The following is a 20,792-nucleotide window of genomic DNA, read 5'->3' as shown; positions in this document are numbered from 1 at the left end:
CCCGTTCCGAAGCAAAATAACATGTTTTTTTAGGAAACTGTGCTTTCAGATTTGCCGGCTGCTCAAAAAGCATGTCAGTTCTGATACAACTCCAGGAATGCATACATGGTTTGGGGGGAAAATTTATTCCGTTGTAAACAGAATGCTAAAGACAAAAATCTATGAACCTTGAGACAGTCAGTTATGCACCTGCAGCTAGAGAAGCTGACTTCAAATGTTAAGGCTGGGCTAAAATCTCCCAACCCAGTTTCGGGGGTGAAAATATTCTTCCTCTGTGAAAATGGGGCCAGGGCAGTAATTTTCTAGGGATTTCCTGGAATTTTTTGGGTGGCATTAGTTGCTTGTCTGTACTTTGCATGTACTTTACATGCACTCATGTAATCTCATGTACTCATGTAGAATCATAGAATCATAGAATCATAGAGTTGGAAGAGACCACAAGGGCCATCGAGTCCAACCCCCTGCCAAGCAGGAAACACCATCAGAGCACTCCTGACATATGGTTGTCAAGCCTCTGCTTAAAGACCTCCAAAGAAGGAGACTCCACCACACTCCTTGGCAGCAAATTCCACTGTCGAACAGCTCTTACTGTCAGGAAGTTCTTCCTAATGTTTAGGTGGAATCTTCTTTCTTGTCGTTTGGATCCATTGCTCCGTGTCCGCTTCTCTGGAGCAGCAGAAAACAACCTTTCTCCCTCCTCTATGTGACATCCTTTTATATATTTGAACATGGCTATCATATCACCCCTTAACCTCCTCTTCTCCAGGCTAAACATGCCCAGCTCCCTTAGCCGTTCCTCATAAGGCATCGTTTCCAGGCCTTTGACCATTTTGGTTGCCCTCCTCTGGACACGTTCCAGTTTGTCAGTGTCCTTCTTGAACTGTGGTGCCCAGAACTGGACACAGTACTCCAGGTGAGGTCTGACCAGAGCAGAATACAATGGCACTATTACTTCCCTTGATCTAGATGCTATACTCCTATTGATGCAGCCCAGAATTGCATTGGCTTTTTTAGCTGCCGCGTCACACTGTTGGCTCATGTCAAGTTTGTGGTCAACCAAGACTCCTAGATCCTTTTCACATGTACTGCTCTCAAGCCAGGTGTCCCCCATCTTGTGTTTGTGCCTCTCATTTTTTTTGCCCAAGTGCAATACTTTACATTTCTCCCTGTTAAAATTCATCTTGTTTGTTTTTGCCCAGTTCTCTAATCTGTCAAGGTCGTTTTGAAGTGTGATCCTGTCCTCTGGGGTGTTAGCCACCCCTCCCAGTTTGGTGTCATCTGCAAATTTGATCAGGATGCCCTTGAGTCCATCATCCAAGTCGTTGATAAAGATGTTGAATAAGACCGGGCCCAAGACAGAACCCTGTGGCACCCCACTAGTCACTCTTCTCCAGGATGAAGAGGAACCATTGATGAGCACCCTTTGGGTTCGGTCAGTCAGCCAGTTACAAATCCACTGAGTGGTAGCATAGTCAAGACCGCATTTTACCAGCTTCTTTACAAGAATATCATGGGGCACCTTGTCAAATGCCTTGCTGAAATCAAGGTAGGCTACATCCACTGCGTTCCCTTCATCTACCAGGCTTGTAATTCTGTCAAAAAACGAGATCAGGTTAGTCTGACATGACTTATTTTTCAGAAATCCATGCTGACTATTGGTGATCACAGCATTCCTTTCTAGGTGCTCACAGACTGTTTGCTTAATGATCTGCTCCAGAATCTTCCCTGGTATTGATGTCAGACTGACTGGGCGGTAATTATTTGGGTCCTCTCTTTTCCCACTATTGCCACATTAAACTGCCATAGCTCTCTCCCCAGTTCTTGAGAACTGTTAAGGGTGTTGAGAGTTGTTAAAAGACCTCTGCTCTCCTCACAGAGCTGAATTTTCAAGAGTGGTTTCCTGGGAACTCTGGGAATTGTAGGTGTATGGTGGGGGGGGATTGAAGGGGGTCTCCTAACAATTCTTAGCACCCTTAACTCAATGCACTTTCCAGCATTCTTCGGCAGAAGCCACAATTGTTGCATCATAGTGCTTGAAATGTGTCACACAGATGGGGCTTCCAATCTAGTCTATCAATTGTGCATGGGATTAGACTGATTGCACCTATCAGTATACATAGGTTTATCCTAGGGATGGAGGTGAATTTCATTTCATTTCACATTTTTTAAAGGAAACAGACCTAATGTCCACGTCCCAAATTAATACACAAATTGTCGTGTGATTATTCTTCAGATTTCACATGCCTCTGAATTTTGTAATCCACTTTCCATCCGAAAAAGCTTTTGGAAATGCATTTAAAATGCATTTGAAGGTAAAAATGCATGTAGAATGTGCACATTATAATACATATTTTAATGCATGTTTTAATATGAATTTGTAACTTCTTGCATTGTTGTTGGGTTTGTGTGTTTGTTTTTTAAAAAAATGATATGTGGATATGTATGATAGAGGCTGTTTTATTATGTTTTTATATATAATGGAAAACACCCAGAGTAGCTGGGGCAATCCAGTCAGATAGGTAGAGTATAATAATAATAATAATAATATATTGACCTTGGGAATGGTACAGCATTTCTCAATTGAATTTCCTGAAACCTATTTCCATAAAGAACAACTGAAGAATTCCAGTGAAAATGAGCAAATTATATATTCAAAAAGGATGCCTGGAAATGATGCCACTGTATTCCTAGTTGTACTTTCTCTCCTCTCCACAGCGTTCTAACAGTCTCCTCCCTAATTATTGCTGAAGAGAAGTTACAGTAAGGATCTCTCAATTAATAGGAAACCCAGAGAATGAGTGGACTGGCTGCCAAGCAAGGCCATGTCTTCCAGAGCTTGCATTCATTAATTGGCACCACCTTTGATTTAAGCCATGTATTATCACCTCACTTCTGTCTTTCAAGCTTGCCAGATTTTGCTAATTTAATGCCGTCATGCTGAAGTTAATTAGGATTTGATGGCATCTCAGTTGGGTAACATTGCCTGAATTCGGGGAAATCAGAAATGACATCTTACGTTGACCATAAAGTGAAATTCAGAGTTGGCGCTATCCCCAGTCTCAGCTGACAAAGGAAATGATCCAAAAAGAGGTTTGGTACCTATGCAAACCTATTTATTCAGAAATAAGCTTCACTGAAGTCAGGGACATATAGCAGTAACAGGAGGGCACAGTGGAGCATTGCAGTCTTGGGACACAACCTGCTCCACTGCTAGGCCTTTATTAGGCCACCTAACAGAGTACTACAATTTAAAATTAAGAATAAAAAACAAACCACAGAGCCCAGGGCTTGCCGATCGGAAGGTCGGCGGTTCGAATCCCCCTGACGGGGTGAGCTCCTGTTGCTCAGTCCCTGCTCCTGTCAACCTAGCAGTTTGAAAACACATCAAAGTGCAAGTAGATAAATAGGTACTGCTACAGCAGGAAGGTAAACGGCGTTTCCATGTGCTGCTCTGGTTTGCCAGAAGCGGCTTAGTCATGCTGGTCACATGACCCAAAAGCTGTACGCCGGCTCCCTCGGCCAGTAAAGCGAGATGAGCGCCGCAACCCCAGAGTCGTCCGCGACTGGACCTAATGGTCAGGGGTCCCTTTACCTTTACCTTTACAGTAACAGGCATAGGGCATAGCTGTCAACTTTTCCCTTTTCTTGCAAGGAATCCTATTCGGAATAAGGGAATTTCCCTTAAAAAAGGGGAAACGTTGACAGCTATGGCATAGGGTGAGCCATATATGTATGTATATTACACACACATACATTAACCCAGCTTTCTATGCACATATGTTTCTCAAGGTGGCTTAATAATTGAGATCACAACAATAAAACATCTAAAAACATTAGGTAAGGTAAAAAAGTTAAAGGGCCCCTGGACAGTGAAGTCCAGTCAAAGGTGACCATGGGGTTGCGGCGCTCATCTCACTTTTCATGCTGAGGGAGCCAGCATTTGTCCACAGACAGCTTTCCGGGTCATGTGACCAGCAGGACAAAACTGCTTCCGCCGCAATGGAACACCGTGACAGAAGCCAGAGCGCACAGAAATGCTGTTTACCTTCCCGCCGCAGTGGTACCTACAGTATTTATCTACTTGCACTGGCATGCTTCCGAACTTCTAGGTTGGCAGAAGCTGGGACAGAGCAACAGGAGCTCATTACGTCATGGGGATTCAAACAGCCGACATTCTGATCAGCAACGCCCAAGTGGCTCAGTGGTTTAGACCACAGTGCCACCCGCATCCTCCCTAAAAAAATAAATAACAGAGGTATGACAGATCAAGAAAGAGTCTTCAGCAACTTCTTTCTAGCCAGGGAAATGAAAACTCTGCCAATTTTTTTAAAAAAATAAATTTACTGGTATAATAACCTATAGTTAAGAGATGCAGAACTGAGACATGTAATGTTGTATCATCACAGACAGAGGGGAAGCCAATAGTGTACATTTACTTTGAACAAAGATTGAGCAACAAATAGGAAAAAAATTGAACTGTAGGAAAGAGATTAGATGATATAATTGGTTGTCCTCCATCCCTAACTTTTTTCACTCCATCCTAATTCAGAGTGCTATGTGATAGTAGTGATCTATTCCAAAGAAAAATAGACTCGAAACAGATTAATGAAGGTTCGAGACACATTAATGAAAAGCTGTATTGCTGATGTATAGCCTAGTTACTGATTTATCTCGTCAGCTGAAGAACTTTGAGTCTTTCAGACATCTGGTAGACGATTGTCATGGTATCAATAAATGAAATAAATTCTGTGAAGTGAAACTTTTTGGATGAAAATATAGCCCGAGTTAAATGTACACTTTTCAACAGAAGCTTTGCAAAATGAGCAGGAAATATTACAAATAGAATGAAAATGATGTATAGATTGCATTTGACACCATCTAAACTGGCCAAAATGTACAGGACAAGTGACAAACTATGTTGGAAATGTAAGGAACATGAGGAGTTTTTCTACCATATGTGGTGGACTTGCACCAAAGGTAAAGCTTATTGGGACATGATATACAATGAACTAAAAAAAATGCTTAAAAATACATTTCTGAAAAAAATCAGAGGCCTTCTTATTAGGTATTATTGGGGATGAAATCCCCCAAAAGGACCACAATTTATTCCTTTATGTCACAACGGCAGCAAGAATACTCTTAGCCCAGAAATGGAAGCAACAACATTAAGTGAATGGCAAAGTAAGATGGTGGAATACGCAGAACTGGCAAGATTGTCGAGGAAGATTCGAGACCGGCGAGACCAACTGTTCAAAAAAGACTGGAGTAAATTTATAATATATTTAAAAGATCATTGTAAAAATCTGGCAACGCTAACAGGATTGATCTAAAGGTTTTTGCAAATAGAATTTGGAACTTATTTACAATTGCATAGTATGTGGATTTAAGTAAGATAAAGTAAACAAGAGGAAATAGAAATGTGAAGAAGATAGGAAATGTAATTAGAAAGCTATCTAGGGGGAAGGGAGGAAGGAGTGGACTCGAGAGAGTCAGAATATATGTGAGGATAAGAAATGTTGATGTTCTTTGTATTGAAATGGAAAACTAATAAATATTATTGAAGCGGGGGAAAAGAGCAGGAAATATTACGAGGTTGTATCCAATGTAGTGCTTTGGAGATTGTTTCATTGGTGAAAGCATTTCTGCATGCTCGATGGAAAGATTCCCTTTTCTTTCCCCCACAACTGGCGGTTCTCATGACCTCCCAGAGCACATCTGGGGATGGTGCAGGAAGCACACAATGGGAGAAGAGGGGGTAAATCCTGTTGCCCTAGCAGGAATCATTGCGTTGGCTTCCACTACTGCAATGATTTAGTTGAATATGGCCTAAGTATTCTGGTTGTGCATATACTGTACAGACTAGAACTTTCATAGAGTCCAACCCCCTGCAATGCAGAAACCTCAGCTAATGCATCCATGACAGATGGCCAACTGTGGTGTTTGCCCTCCTAGGTGGGTCATAAGGAAAGGGTTAAATGGGTGTGAAGTGATTGGCCAGTGGGAACCCAAGGGGAGGAGTTAGAGTTAGAGTTAGAGTTGGAGTTGTTTGGAGGTCAGTTGGGAGTTGGAGAAGGAAGAGGGAGGATAAGTCTGTGGGTTGGTCGAGTTGTGTTGTGAGAGAGTGAGAGAAACTGATAGGAGGCGTCAGATAGACAGTTGGGATAATCAGTTAGCAGTTATTAGGAAAGGTATAGGCCGGTATAGAAACTAAGATTAAGAAACTGACAAGAAAAATTATCTGAAACCATAAACTTGTTAAGGCTTATAAAATAAACTTGCTTATTTGATTTAATGTTAACAACTGTCTGGACTCTGTGTGTACCCGAGAGAAACGGGTTGGTGGCAGCGGGAAAGCAAGCACAGTGGTGGTACAGGGATCAATAGACCATCAAACGTCCGGGGACCCTGTGTGATCGCCACACCAACCAACCTCCACTTTAAAAAATCCTCCAAGGAAGGAGAATCCACAACCTCCCGAGGGAGACTGTTCCACTTGCACCGTTGCATGCACTTTGAGAATTCATGTAGAAATAATTTGTAAGGGGAAAGGCATTGGGGGAAAGGGTCATATCTCAGTGGTAGAGCACATGTTGTGCATGCAGAAGGTCCCAGATTACGGTAATCCCCGTTATCTACAGGTAGGGTCGGAAGACTATGGAACCCTGGACAACCTGAGCTAGATTGGCCAATTGTCTGATTCACCTTTGTTCCTATGTGTGGGGATTTACAAATGATTGCATATTTATGTTCCAAGCATGCGGCACAGAAGCCACGTTACACTATAATTTTGTTGGCACAGGGATCAGCATACCGTACTCTAACATCTGATTAATATCACTAGCTTTGTCTGCACCCCTGTAACAAAGCCAAGCAAAAAGGATGGTGAACTTGCAGCCCTTTGGATACTGTCAAACTACAACTCCCATCATCCTTTGCCATTCTAGCCATACTAGTTGGGGCTGATGGAACTCTCATCCTTTTTTACATGGACAGAGCAACTGTATCAGTTTCCAAAATAGCACCATTATATAAGATTTTCCCTTGCATTCATTTTATACTACTTTGTTATTTTAAGGTTTGTGGGAGCTGAGAGATAGGATGGCCTTTACCAAAGCCTGGTTGAATCTGATTCCTTCAGCTATTTTAGAAGGAAGGTTCAGAAATATGCCAGACTCTGAATGTGCCTGTCCTTGTGCTTCAAACCAGGATGAAGATCTTGTACACATTATTATATATTGTCCTTTATAAATGCATTGAGAGAGCAATATCTGGACAAGATATAAGGATTTATTGGAAAATAAAACTCCAAGGTGGTTGTCACCAATGGAAGCGAAGGCTCAATATGGAGGCCAAATGGCCGAAATATTGGGAAATTTTGGAACAAGAAGGAGACAAATTGAAACTGCAGAGTTTTGAGAAACTAAAAGATAAAGTGAGAGATTGGCTTCATTATTATCAGATAATGGAGGCATATAATTTGGATAAGAAAATTGGCTTCCAGGTGGAAAAATCAAAATTAGAAACAGAATTGTTAGAACCCAAAACTAAGAATTTGTCAAGAATGTATAACTTGCTGTTGAAATGGAATACTCAGGATGAAACGGTGAAATCTGCTATGATTAAATGGGCACAAGATGTTGGACATAATATTATGTTTGCTGACTGGGAACAGTTATGGACTACAGGTATGAAGTTTACGGCATGTAATGCCTTCAGAGAGAATATTATGAAAATGATATACAGGTGGTACATGACCCCAGTCAAGCTTGCAAAAATCTATCATTTGCCTGACAATAAATGTTGGAAATGTAAAGAAACTGAAGGTACATTCTTTCACCTTTGGTGGACGTGCCCAAGGATTAAGGCTTTCTGGGAGATGATTTATAATGAAATAAAAAAGGTATTTAAATATACCTTTCTGAAGAAACCAGAGGCCTTTCTTCTGGGCATTGTCGGCCAATTGGTGCCAAAGAAGGACAGAACCTTTTTTATGTATGCTACAACAGCAGCAAGAATACTCATTGCAAAGTACTGGAAGACACAAGATCTACCCACTCTGGAAGAATGGCAGATGAAGGTGATTGACTACATGGAACTGGCGGAAATGACTGGCAGAATCCGAGACCAGGGAGAAGAGTCGGTGAAAGAAGACTGGAAGAAATTTAAAGACTATTTACAGAAATATTGTAAAATTAAGGAATCTTAGAAGGATGTTGGATAGAAACTAAGAGCTTTTTAGCTGTAATGCTTTAAGAGATATGAAAAAAGGCTTACAATTGGGCAAAAGTTTAATGGTAAGGATTTCCTGAACTAACAAACTGAACTGGAATACAAAAAAGGGAGGTATGAGGAGGTCCGGGGAAATAAGTCTAGAGAAGATAGGTTTAGAAAATTAATGTCTTTTTAACGGTTTTATTTTGTATGTTTCTTTTTTATCTTTTACTTTTTTGTTATATTTTAAAAAAAAAATTACTCTTTTTTCTGTATTTTGTATTTCTTCTATTTCTTGTAACTTTAATAAATATCATTTAAAAAAGAGAGAGAGCAATATCTGGGATGGATTTTAGGGAGAGGACTGAAAATGAGTCTGCAATTTATATGTTGAGTGTTGTTGTTTTTTGTATCTTTATCTTAGATCTTGTGATTTATGTCAAAAATATTTGCATTTGTTTTATGCTTTTATTCATTTTGTTTTTTATATTATTTTATTCCGTTCTGCATGAATTAATCTTAGTTCATCCTACTTCGTTTTATTAGAAAATTTTGTTTTAACATGTGTTGAAAGAGGAAGAATATTTCCTTTTTAAAGTGGCATGCTGTGATCTGTCATGGAAATATAGCATTTTATGTTTGCTTATGTTACAATTTATTTGGGTCAAAATAAAATTGACTTCTACTGATATTACTTGGTGTTACTTTCATTCTATTGTTTTGTGATAGTCTAGTGACTAGATACAATAGCTTGTTGGTGCTGGACAGCCATATAAGGTGGCCCCACCCAAGCTTCTACCCTTCTTGAGTTTTTTGCAACATCCCTTCTCAAACTCTTACAGCAGTATGCTTGGCACTTGAATTTTGGGTGCACCTCAATAGATCTTTAGTGCACCTTTCTCCCTACTTTACACTATTCTTAATTTGATTGCATGCTAAGGCCCCAGGCCCCACAGTTCCGTTATATAATAAACACATGGATACAAAAATTTTAGGCTAATGGGATAAAAATAGGCCACAACTTTATTTGGTACAGATGTGAGTGGTTTGGCTTTGGCCAGGCATGCCCAAAGTCCATTTTGGGAGCCTAATCCGGCCTGCCGGTCGGTTTAATCTGGCCCCTGTGGCAGTTTATTTCCTAGTGTAGCCTTATTGGACTTTCCCAATTGGTAGGGTGAGCGTTGCTCCCGGACGGGGAGGAAGGAAGTCAAACCGAGAGTTGGTTCAGAGAAAGCGTTTATTCTGCTCTCCGGATAGCAGAAGGCACTTGCGTGGTCAGCTCACAGCAAGTCCAAAGAAATGAGAAATTCCATGCAGTATATATATCCTCCAGGCACCCTCTCCCCCCTTCCCCAGGAATCCAGCCACGTCAGCTTATACACGCAGGTTGACATCACAGATGTACCTGCTCCGGTACTTTTAACCATAAAAGGGTGTTCCTCTTCCTGTACTGACCATATAAGGATATTCCTGTTCTAGCACTCTTATCCTAAAAAATCCTAAAAAACCCCCAACCCCAACAACTTCAACCCTAAAAAAAGATAAACAACTTAAAAATCATAAAAAAAGCTCAACAACTTTCGTCGGCCCTTTGGTCAGCCCTCACGGCCCTTCACTGCCTGTCTGCAGGGAGTCTCACTAAGGGTAAACCAGCAGTAGGGGGAACCCTAAGACATACATAAAATCGGGGCACCCCGGGGTCCCCTATGGGGTTATGGCATGGCCTTAGCCCACACCCAAGCTATGGACAGGATCCACACCCCTGGATCCCTTGAACAGGATACCCTTATCGAGAAGGGGCAAGCGGACGCTAAAATCTCCCCTCCCATAAACAAAGGCTTACCCAATGCCTAACCTTACAAAGTTGTGGCGATTGCTACAAGGTAGACAGAAACCAAATGGCTGGTGCCAATTTGTCAAGTGGAAAAATTCCTACACAGCCCCATCTTTTTTTATGTATTTTTTTTAATCCTTTATTGAAGTTCATAGATATCATACAGTATCTTAAATCCACACATACAAAGAAAAAAAAACCTTACATAAATTTACCGTTAAATATTAAATTACTCTTTCCACATATTTCCTAACCAAACTAAGATAAAGTAATTAAAATAAAATAAAATAGACTTCCCATCATTTCCCAGTGTAATTAACATTTGTAATTTTGAATGTACTTATAATTATTACCTTCCTCTTAATATATTTTCTAACGCTTTCTTACAACGTGTCGTACCATTTCCCCTTATTTCTTAATATTTACTTTACACAAGGGTCATTCAAACGCTGCCATAGATGTTATATCAGTTACATTGTTACACAGCCCCATCAATATTGCGGCCGACATACCAAGGTCGCTGTCACAGCAATGCATAAAAAGAGGGTGGGTTGGCTGGGAGATCTGGCAAGGATCCCCCCCCCCACTTGCCATGTAGAGGGTTTTGATTTGGTTGTTTAATTTTATTGGCATTCAGGGTAGGCAAGAAAGCTGAATTGAGTATTGGTAGGCACACGAAGGCGTGTTTGGGTGGAAAGCCACTTCCTAGCATCATCTGCCTTCAGGAGCTACTTGCTGTGGTGATCTTATAGCCTGACTGGTGTCACCTGCTGAATGGTGAAGCATGGGGGTGGCTGGCACTGGTCATGTCAAGCACAACCTTTCCCGCCCCGACCTGGCCACAGTGATCCATGCGACGGTCACCTCCAGGCTTGACTACTGTAATTCGCTCTACGCGGGGCTGCCCTTGAAGCTGTCCCAGAAACTCCAGCGGGTGCAGAATACTGCAGCGAGACTCCTCATGGGGTCCCTGCCATGGGAGCATATTCACCCAGTGCTTTTCCAGCTGCACTGGCTCCCGGTGGAGTACAGGGTCAGATTTAAGGTGCTGGTTTTGACCTTTAAAGCCCTTCACGGCCTAGGACCCTCGTAACTACGGGACCGCCTCTCCCGGTATGCCCCACGGAGGACCTTAAGGTCCATAAATAGCAACACCTTAGTGGTCCCGGGCCCTAAGGAAGTTAGATTAGCCTCAACCAGAGCCAGGGCCTTTTCAACACTGTCTCATGAGACCAGGGCCCTGCGGGATCTGATTTCTTTCCGCAAGGCCTGTAAGACAGAGTTGTTCCACCTGGCCTTTGGCTTAGAATCAGTTTGATTCCCTCCCCCTCTTTCTTTTTCCTTTCTCCTCCTGTGAAGAGGCTGCATCCTAATGTTCTAATGTTGTATTTTAATCTTGTTTTTTAAATTGCATTTTAATTGACTTGTTTTTATTATTGGTTGTTAGAAGCCCTGAGCCCGGTCTTGGCTGGGGAGGGCGGGATATAAATAAATTATTATTATTATTATTATTATTATTATTATTATTATTATTATTCCATTTAAGGGAGATCAAAAATTTGCCTCCCTTCATGGCAGCTTGGGTGATAGAATCTGATCTGGGGTTGGTTTTGCCTTTTTCTGCCGTCAGGAGATAATTCCTCATTGCCTGTGCAGGTTACACCTGCCCGTACTTGTTTTGTCTAATTGGCATAAGTTCATTTTTGTTATGTTTTATAATAATAATAGTAGTAGTAGTAATAATAATTTATTATTTATACCTGCCCATCTGGCTGGGTTTCCCCAGCCACTCTGGGCAACTTCCAACAGAATATTAAAATACAATAATTTATTAAACATTAAAAGCTTCCCTAAACAGGGCTGCCTTCATATAACCTCCACCCAACTCTTGTTGAGTCTTCACTTTGGCTGTGGGACAAATAAAGTAATTTATTGAGTCCATTGAAATTCCCCAGATACTTAATGTGAAGGTGAACTGCAACAATTTTAGATGATGGCATCTTCCTAAAAGATATCTGTGTCCTGTCCTAATTGCAAAAAATCGGTCCGAAAGCTGTGCTTTAAGATTGGTCTCTTACCTCATTTCAGGACATGCCTGAATTGGCAAATGTGATTCCAGTTCAAAATCACTGCTCTCCACTCTTGAGCAATATGCAGTCCATTAATAACACAAATGTCAGACTTCTTGGGTCTGCCACATACTATCCTCGCATCCCACTCCCAAGCAAGAATTTAATAAGCAATTAATTGCTGAAATGATGCATAGCTATCTGCAAGAACCAATTCTAGAAACTGCAAGGACTTCAATTCTATTAGAAAATAAAATGGAGTTTGTGTGCTATTTTTGAATGTGTGAGAGAGCACAGAAGTCAAGGGAATCTAGTGGATGATGTTATTATTGTAGGGTTTCAAATAAGAGAAATGACCAAAGTTAACTTTTGCTAAACAAACTTTAGGATTTATGAATGAACCCATAGGCACAAGTCTTTCCGAAGATGGCTTCCAGCAATCTTCAAGAAAATACGGCTTTGTGAGACTGGTGTTGTATTTTTTTAGCACATTTATGCAAAAGTAACTCTGAGTTCAGCGGGACTCATTCTCTAGTAATTGTGTCTGTTGGGATAAATTCTGATTGAACTCAGGGGGACATGTGTCATACATTCAATCTACTGGGGTTATTGCCTCATAGAAGTTATTCTGAGATTTTGTTGTTGGCATTCATCTGTGGAAGAGTGCGCCTTCAGGGCTGATGTCAAACTGTTGGAGAGTTGCAGTACTTGCAGTGGCTATAGACAGATAATACTATATGTTCACACAAATTGAGAAATCCTTTTTATTTCAGCCACACAGCTACCGGCTATCTGAGAACTTTGTTAGAAATGGGCCAAAAGTCCAAAACTTTGGCATTGCCAAAAAGGAATGGGGGAGGGGGTGCGTATTCAGGACTCATTGACCATGCTATGAATTGTATTCATTGGCTGCCAGTTCCATTGACATATGACCAAATTTGATTGACAGTGTAGCAAAATGACATTATCCTGTTCACTTCAAGATATATGATTGGTTGAGATTGTTCATGGGATTATTCCAGCAATAAGATCATTTTATAATACGTAAAAAGGGGGGGGGGGAAGCATTGGCATGAAGAACAGCAACAGCAACTGGTAAAGGATACAATGGTAGTGATCGGAAGCTACAAATGTGAACACTTACGCAAGTTGCTTACAGAAAACTTGCTTATTCGGCATTCAGCCTGATTCCTTTGCAGAAACCACTTTGGTTATTTATTGAACATTCATTCTGAATTGTTTGTGGGGAGATTATAGAATGCTACAGCAAACAATTGTTATTTCACACTTCAAAGTGCATTTTCCAGTGCATTTTCCAGTGCATTTTCCCAACACTTTCTAGATCACAGAAAGCATGTTCTTTGGGGGAAAGCAGGTTTGTTGTGCAAGAGTGCTCTGTCAATTTTAGTTGTACAACCTGAATTTGCTGGTGTGTGATTTAATTGCACCTGGAAATAGCAGCAGTTTGGAAGCACGCTCAATCTAGAGCAGGGGTCAGCAAACTTTTTCAGCAGGGGGCTGGTCCACTGTCCCTCAGACCTGGTGGGGGGCCGGACTATATTTTGAAAGGGGGAAAAATGATGCAAGAGCACTGGTGGCTGCTCAGGGGCTGGCGGCTGCGGCGGAGGGACAGTGGGTGGTGCCCAAAAGGGCTCCAGAGAGGGTCTCAAGCGCTGCTGCTAGCACTAAGAAAGCCCAGCCCCCTTCTTCCTCTAGACAGGGCAGGGAGAAGCCAGGAGGAGGGTTGGAGGAGGCGGCGGCGGTGGCGCTGTGTGAGGGAGAGGGAGAGGGAAATAACAAGTGCACCAACAATCCACGTGGTGGTTCCCGGACCGTCCACGGGCTGGATCCAGAAGGCAATTGGGCCTGATCTGGCCCGCGGCCCTTAGTTTGCCTACCCATGCTCTAGAGTTTTGTTTGGAAATATTTATCAAGTCAATTTCTACTGAAAGCACTGGTTTCAACAAGAAGAATGAACTTGAAGGGCATTCCACCCTAGATATTATGGGTCTGGAACCTCCAAATATTCAGCACAACAGATCTGCTATTGTTTAAGCTAGTAATTCCCAAACTACAGTGTCGTAAGAAAACTGCCAATATGGTTCAAGAAACAATTTAAGGATTATTAAGGATTAAGTATTTATTACTTTGCCCTCTTTTCTCCAATGTTATTTCATAAGAACCCTGTAAGTTGGCAAGGCTGAGAGGTAATGATTGGCTCACGGCCTAGTCAGCTTCATGGCAGTGCAGATTTCAACCTGGGACTCTCTAACCACTACAGTCATACCTTGGAGATATTGTGGGTTGAGTTCCAGACCACCACAAGAAAGCTAATATCACAATAAAGCATGCCTTAAAAAAAAAACACAACTAAAGTTTGTTGTTGTTGTTTTTTACTATAGTCTATTAAGGCAGCCCCACTCCCCACCTGGCTTAAGGGGCAGGAGAGGGAAAACTCAGCTCCAGCTCCAGACCCAGCCAGCTCCACTCCTGTGGCCAGAAGAGGGGGAACTTTATCCCCACTCCAAACCACAAATTAATAGAAGAAAGCAATGCCACTGGAGAGTAATACACCTCAGGCCACCTTCATAAGTGCTCAGAGAGGCTCCTGTGATTATTTCAAATGCAGCTGTGAGCACAAAGTAGCCACCCACAGATTCATTTTGAAATATACAGGCATATCTTGTTTTATTGTGCTTTGTTTTACAGTGGTACCTCAAGTTAAGAACTTAATTCATTCTGGAGGTCCATTCCTAAACTGAAACTGTTCTTAACCTGAGGTACCACTTTAGCTAATCGGACCTCCCACTGCTGCCCCACCATCGCCGTGCAATTTCTCTTCTCATCCTCAAGCAAAGTTCTTAACCCGAGGTAGTATTTCTGGGTTAGAGGAGTCTGCAACCTGAAGCGTCTGCAACCTGAAGCATCTGTAACCCGAGGTACCACTGTATTGCCCTTCACATGGCTTTACAAGCTGCAGGCAACCTAGCTGCTTCCTTCACTGGAGGTTTTTAAGCACAGGTTGGATGGTCCTCTACCACTGATGCTTCAGTTGAGATTCTTGCATTGCAGGGTGTTGGACTAGATTATCTTCAAGATCCCTTCCATGAGTCTATGATTCTATGATACTTGTATGGAAAAGTTTTGAGTGTATGTGTGCTGGTGAGGAACATCATCCTACTTCACAATAAATTACATGGCAATTGTGGGGACGAGTATTTAAAAAAAAAACCGCCAAAAAAATCCAGGCTATTGATTTCTGTGAAATATGAGGTGCTGCTGTTTTTTGCTTGGTGTGGGGATGGGAGAATATGGTGGAGATAAATCAATTGCCTTGATTTAGCTAGATCATTCAGTTATCATACAACAGTAAAACTAAGTTAGCCAAAAGTTATATAATCTATGAAGGCAATTCCCAAGGTTATTATTTTTTCCACACAAAAATGATTATTAAAACCATTAAAGGAGTTTCTCCCCTCCCCCAGCAGCAGCCTAAAAATGTAAAGTATAATCAGTCAAATATTATATATATATGCACACATACCTCTGCTAAAGGGGAAGCTCTTAGCACAAAGCCGCGCTGTATTGATTTCCTTTTAAACAAGAAAAGGGAAGTGCCATGGGCTTAAAACTGAATACTCCAGCACAATTCCGCCTCACTGTTCAATACATGGAAATAAAGAAAGATATTAGAAGTTCTATTTCCATCTTCTGAGGCTGGGTGGAAATTAACTGATCAACAGGGAGGAAAATGGAATAAAAGTAGAACCAGGTAACTTAAAGTGAAAAGCAGTACACCATATTACAAGTGGCAAAATAAACTGAGTTGCTAGTTCACAATACTTGCCCTTCACTCAGGAATTGCAACCTATCTGCATGTTTCAGTTGCATGGAATTAACAAAATCCACAGATTGGGTGGCATCCAGACTTTATGTGCACAGAACTTTGGTCAGGGGGCTTTCCAAGCAGAGGGGATAAGGGTGCAAATTTTGCAGAGTCTGCCTTCGCTCTGAAGCCCACACCTCTGAATTCTGTAATTTGGTTCTCCAACCAAGAAATGTGTACAACAAATGCATCAACTAGGGCAAAATGTGTATAAAATGCATGCTAGTGAAAAGATTATATAGAAATGCATGGTGTATATTGGGCAAAAATGACTGCTAACATGTATATTTAGGAGAAATTAGCCCTAAAATGTTGGTGAATTTTCATAAGGGTTTTCAAAAAATGCAAAATGCTGTGGAACTGTAGAGAACTAAAGTTAAAATTGGAAAATATGAGAAACAGAATTGCCCATCCATAGCCTGCCGTGAACAATCTCGCCCGATGAGAAGACTCCACCCCTTTGAACTGTATTGATTCATTGTATGTTAACTTCCATTGTGCTCCATACTTACGTATTATGTTTTAGATTATTTCTTTGCAATACTGAATTTATTCATTGTTGCCTTTGTCCTATTTGTTTTGAAATTTTTTACTTTTTATTTAATAGTAAGTATATGTTTGTTTTAAGCTGCTTTGCTCATTGTGGCAAATCAGCATATAATAATAGTACTGAAAGTAGTCAGGAACATGCTACCCAAAAGATCCTGGATAACATGCTGGGCAATCTGAGAGGGCATACCAAGTGTGAAAATTACCCTCCAGCATCACAATAAAAGATTATGGGCTAACTGCACGCTTTCTTTATTTTTGATTGGTTAAGTGTGTGCTTCCCCCATTTAAAGGGCCTGTCTCACCAGGTACTGATGGAGCCTTTGTCATTTCCTTCTAAATAGACCCTCATGAAACATCCAGAGCTACTGCAGTTCTCCTTACTACTCTGAACGCTTGCTTAATGATGTCTTATTCTGCCTGCTGGTTGCCACATCTCTTTGAAAACTATTGTATTAACTTGGTCATTTCATTGCTCTTTTTCTGCCAGAAAAGTTCTCAAAATGACACTCCATTACATACCCTCCAACATGTTTCCAATGAAAATATGGAGGTCCCATTCCATAATGATAATTTTACTATTTATACCCCACACATCTTACTGGGTTGCCCCAGCCAATCACTCTGTGCATCTACCAACATATATTAAAACATAATAAAACATTAAAAAACACACACTTCCCTATACAGGATTGTCTTCAGACAGCTCAGGGGTCAGATAACTCCATACTGTCCAACATTTATCCAGTGAAAATAGGGACATCCTAAGGAAAAGTGGGACATTCCGGGGTCAAATCAGAAACCGAGACAGCTTCTCTAAATCAGGGAGGTCTCTGGAAAATAGGGACGCTTGGAGGGTCTACCATTATGACTGCTTCTAATTTTGTTAAATTGTGGTTCCAGCTGCAAGCAGTTTAATGAGCATCATCAGTCCATGCAGATTTACAGTTATACGCATTCTGAATTGGCTGACAACAATGGGCAGGACTAAATTAGATTTTATTGCAATGCCTCCTTAGTTGTTATTGGATTAGCACATGATATAAATGTTCTGTAACCAGTATAAGACAAATGACTAGAAGAACTGGGCTAACTCTTCACAAGTTGATTGCAAACAACCTCTTCTTTCTGAGTCTTTTTAGAGACTTCATAGGAGAAGCTTGGGTTTTTCCTGAGAGTTTTCTGAAATTTCAGAAAGATCTGACTCTTCCAGTTCTTTCCCTGCCAGCTTCATTGTCCCTTGTTGTGGTGTGCAGAACAGTTTTGTAAAATAGTGTTGCTGTCCGTTTTAAAGAATTATTTCTGGTTGTTGGGTCTATAGTAGGGTTGCCACCTTTGGTCGGGGGGGGGGAATGGAACAGGTGGGGAGAAATGGGGGGCTAAAAATTAACTTTACCTGGTGTAGAAATGACAAAAGCAACCCATTACAATGGCACGCAGGGTTTATAGTGGTTTATTCCATGGCTGCACAGCAACTCTCTTTGCACCCCCAGCTCTCTGCCAGAGCAAAATCAAGTCAGTACAGACTGAGAGCAAAACTTTTCAGGGAAGTCACACAGATACTAGCACCATAGTAATATTCAGCTAATCAGATTCACTGAAGGGTAAATTTCAGAAAGAAAGCCAAAGAAAGCAATGCAAATGAATAAGCAAGCACTTTTAAAGAACTTGCAGAAGAAGAAGAAGAAGAAGAAGAAGAAGAAGAAGAAGAAAGTCGCTTTTACACTGCTGAAAATATTCCTGGAGACTGAGTATTGTCACCTTCCCCATAATATTCATACCAATGCCAAATGGATATTATCATGATCTTGAAACTAAGACCAAAAAAGAAAAGTGTTGAACTGTCACAAGCTTCTCTGCACAGTGCTATAACAAAATTGATCTGCCAGCTGCTCTTGTCTTGCCTTTTAATCTGTCTGGGAAGTAGACTTGTTTGATAGCTTATCAAGCACCAAGTGGTTAGCATTTGAAAGCATTTGAGAAAGAACCTGATAAGGAAAACAGCACCTTTCCAATAGTGTCAATTAGGGAATGACATTTAGGGGTGAAAGATGTATTAAAATTTGATCTGTGCTTCAGTTAGCTATATAGTGACTGAATCTTCTTTGTAGTCTGTCTCAGCTGTAGTCCACAATTTCCCCAAGTTCCTTTTATGGATTTAGGTTAATTTGGAAACATCAAAAACCCAGTCCTAGCTTAGGTTACATTATGCTATGGAAAACATAGCATATTGTCTCCTTATTGTTCTGTGCTTTAGGAACATCATGTTATATTTGACCACTGGCTGGGTAGATGATCTAATTAGTGCAAATACTGCTGCTAGGCCAAATGCCCAAACAAGAGGCTAATAAATAATATAATATATTTCTTGCAGTTGAAGCTTACAAAAGAATGTTTTTTTAAAAGGAAGAAATAAAGAAAACCACTACTTGGTTTGGGTGCTCTGGAAGGATTATGAAACACTGAAGGGTATAAGAATTTTACAAATTTAGATTCACACTGGGGTTTTTAAAAAAGAATATGTTGCCCCCCCCCAAGGGGATTAAGTTGCAGGTCCAAAAGGAAGACCATCATTGAAGTATGCCTGCAGAATGTCACTATTTGCCTTGTATTTGTGGTCTCCCCCCCCAAAAAAACACCACACACACAAACACACAATTGAGTCGCTCAGTCCTTTCTCTGCTTCTGTGATTTGGGTTTCTGAGACACTGTATAACATGAAAGTCTGCACACTTTCTTAAAGGGAATCTAAAAATAACTGTAGGGTTTCTCCTCCCTTTTGGCAGAAGCAGATGAAATTTACAGGCAAAGGATCCCCTAGAGAGTTGATTAAGTCAATCAAATTGAACCCTAATCACACAAGATTTCCAGTCGCACAAAGGACTGCAACAATGTTCAGCTGAACACGCTTGCCTCCCTTCTGATTTTGAAAGAAGGCCATAATGGGGGTGTGGGCTCTATGTAAAAAAACAAAAACAAAAACTCTCAGGCCCCTCCACCTATTTTAGAATGCTAGAATCAGGCTATTTTGCCTACTTGGCCTGTTCCTTCATACCAGTCCTATTGGGATGAATGTCCCTTTTTAATGTAACCCTTCCCATTTTCAGATAAAGCATGAATTCCCAAGGAAAGGCAATGCTTACAAGTGATTTCTTGTTGAACACTACTGATCTAAGCACTATCCTAAAATCGAAAGTTATGTAAGTATGTCTTGCATTTTAACAGTTTACAGGCTTCTAACATGCTCATTAAAATAAGGTCATTGCTTGAGTTTGAAAGTCAATTAACTCAGAAGGTGGAATGAAAAGTTCATGTTAATCCACTAATGTGCATCTCAGTGGCAATTAATTCAGATCTTTGTAGTGGTTCCAAGAAAGTAATTTACTCTTCTATAGGAAGCGTCTACAGATTCCCCCCCCCCATACTGGGGCATTCCATTATAATGAATAAATAATTGCTGCAGATTCATTTTACAAAATTAGTATGTAAGCTTAGAATAACTCTGATCGATTTGTATCAATATTGATATTGTACCAAGCCAAGTAATGCATAAGGATCAGGTCTTTTCTTTCTTTTTTCCTATTAGATTTTGATTAAGATGCTTCGATATTTCACCTACATTTACTGGTTTTGTAAGAAAGCAGACATTATAAAGTAACCATCAGGCTTATGATTGCCAATAGTACAAAGGAACTCAAGGCATTCAACTTACTATTATGTATATTCTGATGAATTTTTGCTTTGCCATGCTTGAAAACCCCACTACCTTCCAGGCGTTGCAAGTCACCTAAGAGCTCATCAGTGTATATGCCTTCAGGCTGAACATGGACCATTTATTACAAGAGTGCATGGACCTCAAAGCTCACCTAGTGTATTAAAACAAAACAACAAAACACAACTGCTGGTAAACTGTTCTTTGCACATTCTGCTTCAGTCAGTTCCCATTCACTATAATGGAGAACCTAAAAATTGCTATGATTTCCCTTTGAGGCCAAAGTGAATGAAATTTACAGGAACATAATCCTTTCTAAAGTGGGGTAAGTCTGCCAGACTATTTTGAATAATTCAGTATTTTGAATGGAGGAGACACCTACATTTTACACTGGCAAAAAGGGTGGTGTAAGTCAAACTCTATTTTGAAGCTTTATACTATAAACATATTACAGTGTGTGTGTGTGTGTGTGTGTGTGTGTGTGTGTGTGTTTAGATAGATCTAGATATGATGGCTAGGTTGCATGCAGGG

At 40.7% G+C, this 20,792-nt stretch overlaps 1 long non-coding RNA gene across 2 annotated transcripts; it reads left to right on the top strand.

The window, feature by feature from the left end:
• Positions 1-2,092: 2,092 nt before the first annotated feature.
• LOC308478574 lies at positions 2,093-20,403 on the top strand. Of its 2 annotated transcripts, XR_013987168.1 has the most exons (4): positions 2,101-2,139; positions 2,234-2,312; positions 19,657-19,749; positions 20,323-20,403. It is a non-coding gene; the product is annotated as an uncharacterized lncRNA (long non-coding RNA). The 2 variants fall into 2 exon arrangements; XR_013987169.1 differs by lacking the exons at positions 19,657-19,749; positions 20,323-20,403 and adding an exon at positions 2,716-2,878 and having other exon boundaries at positions 2,093-2,139.
• The last annotated feature ends 389 nt before the right edge of the window (positions 20,404-20,792 follow it).

The sequence above is a fragment of the Podarcis pityusensis genome (assembly GCF_964106645.2).
Source record: "Podarcis pityusensis genome assembly, chromosome: 5".
Classification (NCBI taxonomy): Eukaryota; Metazoa; Chordata; class Lepidosauria; order Squamata; family Lacertidae; genus Podarcis; species Podarcis pityusensis.
Note: the sequence above shows the minus strand (reverse complement) of the source record. Positions and strands in the feature narration are given on the sequence as shown.